This window comes from Drosophila novamexicana, unplaced genomic scaffold (assembly GCF_003285875.2).
Source record: "Drosophila novamexicana strain 15010-1031.04,08,12 unplaced genomic scaffold, DnovRS2.1 tig00001222-arrow-arrow-pilon, whole genome shotgun sequence".
Lineage (NCBI taxonomy): Eukaryota > Metazoa > Arthropoda > Insecta > Diptera > Drosophilidae > Drosophila > Drosophila novamexicana.
Window position 1 is genome coordinate 1,163,005 of NW_020824845.1, and position 7,057 is coordinate 1,170,061.

Sequence of the window (7,057 nt, forward strand, 5' to 3'; positions counted from 1 at the left end):
TATGCAGCAGCTTACAAAGTATATGAATCTTCTATTCTATTTTAATATGCTTAGACAAAGCCAGAAAGCAACATCAAGTTAAGCAGCTTATGGAATTAGTTTTAATGTTGTCAAGTTTGTTATTTTAAATAAACGTAGATAATGTAAATTATTTAATTAAACCTATATTAAGTATCTTTGTTCACATATATATTTGAACATATACACATATATTGGGGGTATTTGCAGGCCTTGCCCATTAAAAATGTTTCTGACATTTTAGATATCTCTTCTTCACCCATTTAAATTCATCCATACTATCCCTTATATATATCAAAATTGGCTGAAAATGTTTCTTCTTTTTGTTCATATGTCGATGGGCATCAAGCTCATTTCCAAAAATGTCTACATACATAGATATGTAACATGAGGTATTCCAAATATCTCTTTATATATATAACTGTTTGTTTTTTCTAATTCGTAATTAACGCCCGTAAGAGCTATGAGGCTAAACTTTTTACTGTGGTTACCATATGAGATGAAGATGTACGTTAAGATGTGGCTTTAGGAAGTTCCACCCGCAAGTGTGAAAAAATTGAAAACCCCTACTATAAAGCTTTCTGGCTTACCATTCGGAAAATCTATTCATCCTTGGTGGATTTAGAGGGAAAATTTTCAGTTTCATTTCATTTCGAAGAAATTTTATGAAAATTCATTGCAGACATGCTTAAAACTTTTCGCAGAGTGCAAGCTTCCTCCGTAGAAAATGCTGATCAAAGATTTTTGTACCAAGTTTAAAGTTTCTGTTTCACACTTTTCGGAATATCATCTAATGGTGCCCCATCGGAGGTTTATTATTTCTAGTACAGGGTATATTCTAGCGGTCAATTTTGACTACAGCACTCTTGTTTTCAACGAAAGGCCCATATGATTTTTTTAATTAAATAAATAATCGTTTTCATCTCTTCGCTACCGCTTAAGTACAAAATGTAGCCGTGGTTGCTATGTACGAGTTTAGTTACGTATACGTAACAGTCGGTACAGTCCCGCACCAGAAGCTAATATTGAAAGCAGCAGCTCTTGCCTTTTTCTCGCTCGCACTTTTGTTTATACGCTTGATTCGTCTCTTAAAAATGTTAGCAAAAGTTTCCTTCGTTCGTCTTGTTTCATTTTAGAGACTCACGCATACATTTAAGCTATTTAATTAATTCCCTTATTTGTGTATACTCGAATATGCTTATATTTATGTATACATTTGCTTTACTCTTCCTTGACAGCACGACAGCGGCGTAGCCACAGTCACAATCTTGGCGTCAGCCTCGCGGGTTTTCGCTCATTATGTTCTACAAAATGTACTAACACAGATGCAGACGCCGACACAAATACACACACATGCACACGCGCATATATACACACAGACACCCCCAACATATATAGCATGAACATCTTAAGGCAGCGGTAGCGGCATCGGCTGCCTACATTGTCGACAGCGCAGTCTGATTGGTCGTTCTAGCTCGCGCTGCTTTTGCGCCGCGCCTAGAGGCCACGAGAAACCCGTTTCAAGATGAAGATGCCACAGACAAGCGCGCAGCAGAGCGGCTGCAAGTATGATGGGCGAGTGCACCCTCTGCTTGTGTTAGGGTGTAATTTCCAGAGCAACAAAGCACATTGCAGTTTTTTTTTTAAGCTCGCGAAAAAGTTTACAAGCTCTAGTTTAAAATGAATTTCTACACAGAATATATACATACTCACATGCCTGAGCGCTATCACACCGTTTTATACCCTGTACCCATTTCAATCAGTACAAAGTAAGATGACATTCCCTGAACCACGCACCGAGGTGCCGACACAAACATTTTAACCATAGTTAGTTATACATGTTATAATTTATCGCACACGTACATAAAATCACACATTCATACGCACTCACGCGCTTGCTGCGCAGTCTACGATGCTTTCATATCGATATCATGGAAACATAGCAAGCTGTTGATGCTTTAAAAGAGATGCTTCCTTTCTGCCTGTTATATATACCATTATACAACCTATATCATTTATCATATACCCTGTTTAAGCATTTTCAATGAGATAAGGGTATGAAAACAAGTCAAGAGTGCTCTAGTCTGGAGGGTCCTGAAGTCTGCGCCAAGCTGCCGTTGCATACTATCTTGCTTGTATACATATGCACACAAACGCACGCCTAAAGCAGCGCACTCGATGTGCCTCCCTTGTGCATTCTTGATTACTATTAATGTTTATAATCTAATATTTATGAAATTGACAGGGTTTGAAGCCAACTAAAAAACAGATCTTAAAACTTATATATATATCGATATTATGAAAATGTTTGGCATATGCAAAAATATATTTAAAACTTAAAACTCTAAATTTAGCATATAGTTTGGGGAATCGGAGATTCATTCTTCTGCCTATTACATAACCTTCTTACCCAAAGGCTCAACGTAACAAACAGTCTGAACATTGAAGATATTTTCATGAATTCTTGAAAAACTTCGGAATTAACTCCTCTTTAAACCAGTTAAAATGTTATTTCAATTGCATACAAATCTATATTTCTAATTTAGTTCTGTAACATTTCGAGCATAAAGACTTATTAGAATACCAGCTTTGAGCGCACTAGAATGAAATTTAAATATGTCAAATAGAATATTTCGTCTGTATAAAATAGAAATACATCAGCAATGATAATATTTTCACATTTTTATACAAAACTAGAAAATGTTAAATTTTATAGATATTTTTTTATATAAATATGCTCATGTGGTACCGAAACCGCAGGACGTTCGGTAATTCACATCGAGTGGTCAGAACTCATTGAACGGCCGCATTGTTCTTTCTGCGTCCCCTGGCGAATCTGTCAACTGAGAAATAATCGATGTGTTTTTAGAGTTTAATCCCGTTTAACTTACTGGCGAAGTCCACAGACAAATTTTTCAATTTTTACTAACTCTACATCTATTACGCTTTTTTTTCCAAGCCTAAAGGTGTGCTTTAATATTTTGTGCACCATTCCAATCATCCATGCACATTTGGGACAACTGCTGCCTCTCTTTCTCAGATGTTAGATGCTAGGTGGCGCCACTGTTTTTGACTTTAATGTTGCTCCTGCCATCTATCGGTATATGTTTGCAGAAATGGATATATTAAGGTATTTATATGATATGGGTAATTTTCTCGTTATTGAGAGTAGGCACTTAGGTACTTTACTTTCTATATTCTCTTTTTCTAATTTACTAATGTCTAAGGAAATTTTCTCTTTTCCCCTCACTGGCAACCCGTGGTATGCAGGAGAAGATGGGGAATCTAAAAGCTCACGAAAAAAATTTATGTTAATATTGAGCGACACCGAGAGTTACAATCAAGTATGTAAGTGTAACATTGCAATGGATAATTTACTATACTCTTCCAGAGGTTATTGTAGATTTATCATGAAATTTGTAACGGGTTGAAAGCACATTTACCAAACATAAAAAGAGAATTACATTTAAAAATTGAAGCTATCGATGAAGTTTATGAGTTAAAAGGAATGCGTTATATTTTCCGAAAAAATGGAGCAAGTAAAGGTTTTGCCATACTCTGTTTCCGCTGCAATAACAGCTTCAAATGCAAAGCAAAAACCCTATAGAGACAGGTATGAGAAGGCCAGCCGATATCTAATAAACGAAAATAATTTTTTTTACCAAGAACATTATACTCCTTCTTACCCATATTCAATGGGTTCAGGGTTTAAATATTGAAAATGTCTCAAAAAGTTTGATCTTAGTCAAACCATTTTTTATATATCTATATTTTAGTTTGGGTTAGGGCTTATTTTTGTTGGTCGGTATTGATATTGTGGGCTTGAAATATAACCGTCTAACAATCCTGCTGCCAACTTATATTTACAAGTACACTTAGCGCAAGGCGTTTGTTGCATTGGTAATGACCACCATGTACACCTTAAGGTGTAAGCTTATATTTAATTTCATATACAAACACGCAGGTTAAAAGCTACGTGCTATAATTTAGCGACTGCTCTTCCTCCTCTCTCTCCCATACACACTGAGGAATAGTTTATTTAATTACTACTATGTATATTTTGCGAGAGTTTAACGGTCGTTTTAGGGAAAACAGGAGGAAGTCTAAAAAAATGTGAATAAATTACTTATACAACTTTGATCGCAGGATCGTACCTGACGGACGAGAAGACTGGCTGTAAAAATTATCGACTCAGCTCGTCCATCAGATAAATAGAAGTGTTCGTACTAGGGGCTGTAAATGTTAAAAGTTTTAAAATAAATTTAACACTTTTCGAATTATTTATTCATTTTTTAATGTTGGCAAGAAAAACTTTCTTAAATATTAATTTTTGTTTATCTTATGTATTTGTATTGTTTAGTCATTATATATATGTTAAGTTATAAACCTTTATTATTGATTTCTTAAATTTAGGAGCAAGTTTTAAATTCAAGTTGAAGTAATTCCGAAACTTTTATTTTAAAAATAAGCTCACTTCACATAAGAGAATGTATATACATTTATACTTATAGATGTTTAAATATTATCTTTTCTTACACACAAATGCGCATTTGTAATAAAAACTAAAATTAATTATTTCTATTTCTTGTACTGTTAAGAGCTGGTAGATTAACAAGAAATTTTTTCCTATAATTTTTGTGTATTGACCCGACCTCGCTCTCGACGTCCTCCTCGTTTAGTTTTTAAAAAAAAAAGCTAAAAAGAATTTAAATAAATAAGAAAACCAACCACCAGCGACGACAGCCCCATTGCTAGGTTAGATACAAAGCACAATTCGCATCGTAAGGAGAGCAATTCAACATCTTCCCACCGCCAAACCCACTCTGTCAGGACTCAATCCAGGACGGCCGACAGTGGTTCAGAGACTCCAGAGACTCCATACCGTCGACAGCGCAAAAAACGCAGAGGCCAGCTTGGAAGCCAAAGAAAAATTGGTGTTTTACTGCGTTATGGCCGAACGCCATCGACGAGCTGCTCTGTACTGCGCCGAAAGGATCTTAGGCTGGGCGTCAACGATAGTGGGTTTAAGAGAAGAAGGGACAGAAGGCGTCGTTCGTAGTCACGTCAGTCATCATCGTCATCATCATCATCAATATTTGAATTTAAAATTTCTTATTTTGCAAACGCGCGCCATATTTATTTCTTTTGATTTTTCTCGCTTCCCTTCCTGTCACTTTTTGTGCGTTCCAGTTTTAGGCGGTCGGTCGGTTTTTAGATGGCGCTTCGTCTTGCATACTACCACCCACCACCTACACCGTCGTTTTGTTTTATTACGCAAGCATTTTCAACCATTAATAGCCGCGGGGCATTAAATTTTTAAATCACCCGGTTCGGCCGGGCCAGGGTGGTGGTACGATGGCAATGACTATGGCGATGGCGATGGGCAATGACTATGGCGATGGCGATGGCAGTACTGAAATTGATGGTGTGGGTTGGAACAAAGAGTTGGGGTATGGGGCAGCGGCCCGCACAAATTCAATAGCAATGGTGTAACAAGTACAGTCACGCAGAAAAACTAAGCTTTATGTTTGTCACTCTGTGAAAAGAAAGCTAAATTTGGGGATAAAATGGACCAAACACAGTCATGAAATAAAATTCCCTGTCCAAAAATTGTTTAAGAGTACAATAATACTAAGCTCAGTCTCTTGAACTGTTTTTATACCCTGAACCCATTAAAAATGGGTATACAGGTATATTGTATTTGTGCGAAAGCCAAATGTATGTAACAGGCAGAAGAAAGCATCTCCGACCCCATAAAGTATATATATTCTTGATCAGCATCAATAGCCGAGTCGATCTAGCCATGTCCGTCTGTCTGTCCGTCCGTCCGTCCGTATGTATGAACGCAAGGATCTCAGAACCTGTAAAAGCTAGAGACTTGAAATTTTAGATGTAGGTGCTCCTAGTTCCCGAGCAGATCGAGTTTGTTTCCGATAATCGATAACTTAGTCCGTTTCCAAGCAATCAAAAAATCGATATCGATATCCTGTTTTTAGGGCATTTTTGGTAAATAATAAGAGCTAGAGTCACCAAACTTGACATATAGCTTCTAAAATAGAATATATATATGCATTTGATGTTAGAAGAAGAGGGTTCAGGGTATCCCCTAGTCGGGAGCTCCCGACTAGAACCTCTTACTTGTTATTTTAATAGCACTGTCGACTTTTACCTTAAGCTTAGTTTAACTACTACTACTACCCGAATGAATCAAGAACTGCATCACTTAGACCACTCGTCTATCGAGGTCTGCTATTATTCATATGTAAATGCTCAAAACATTTAAAAAAGCTACATCATTTTTCGACTATGGCTCAATATTCCACTCAATCTTAAAGTTGTTATATTTTAATTTTAGTCAAATATTTTGTTTTATATAAAAAATAACTTAAATATCAAATTCCTTTAAAAATGTATTGAGTATCCTTAAAATGAACATTTTAAGGAACACCCTGAACCTTCAAAAACTTTCCTTCCTGAACCTTCCAAAACCATAAACAGCACGCGCTATGCGCTAACTTGCTCTGCCTTAAAAATTAAATGTAAGAAATTTAAAAAAAATTCGACTGCTGTGCACAAAATTTCACCGAACAGGAGATCACACAATATTTATTACAATTACAACTAATACAACTGCAGTTCTATTAATAAACTTATTAATATACTTAAATAAATGCAACGAGGTTTATTAATACCACCACACGATTTTTTCAACGCACTTCTGTTTCTTAACCGAATTTGATGACATTTTCTGATTCGTTGGTGTTTGAAATTCAAATTTGTATTTAGTTGATTTTGGGGCTTGGGTCAGTATTAAAAAATTAAATATACTTGATCTGTGTTTATTATACGAGAAGCTACTGAGAAATGTTCTCAAAAACGACGCAGACAGACCTCTGCAAAGTTTTAAAATAAAATAAAAATGCTTTCAAACTTAAAGACGAGTTTGCATAAAAAAAATTGCTATAACTAATCTAAATATCTTCTGCTTCGCAATATCTGCCTGCCTCACCAAATAAGCACATATCTATACATGCACACA

The 7,057-nt window shown here is 36.0% G+C and overlaps 1 long non-coding RNA gene across 2 annotated transcripts; it reads left to right on the forward strand.

The window, feature by feature from the left end:
* The first annotated feature begins 2,721 nt into the window (after positions 1–2,721).
* On the forward strand, positions 2,722–4,266 carry LOC115766776. 2 transcript variants are annotated; one of them, XR_004018321.1, is made up of 4 exons: positions 2,722–3,148; positions 3,246–3,362; positions 3,422–3,631; positions 4,165–4,266. It is a non-coding gene; the product is annotated as an uncharacterized LOC115766776 (long non-coding RNA). The 2 variants fall into 2 exon arrangements; XR_004018320.1 differs by lacking the exon at positions 4,165–4,266 and having other exon boundaries at positions 3,422–4,147.
* The last annotated feature ends 2,791 nt before the right edge of the window (positions 4,267–7,057 follow it).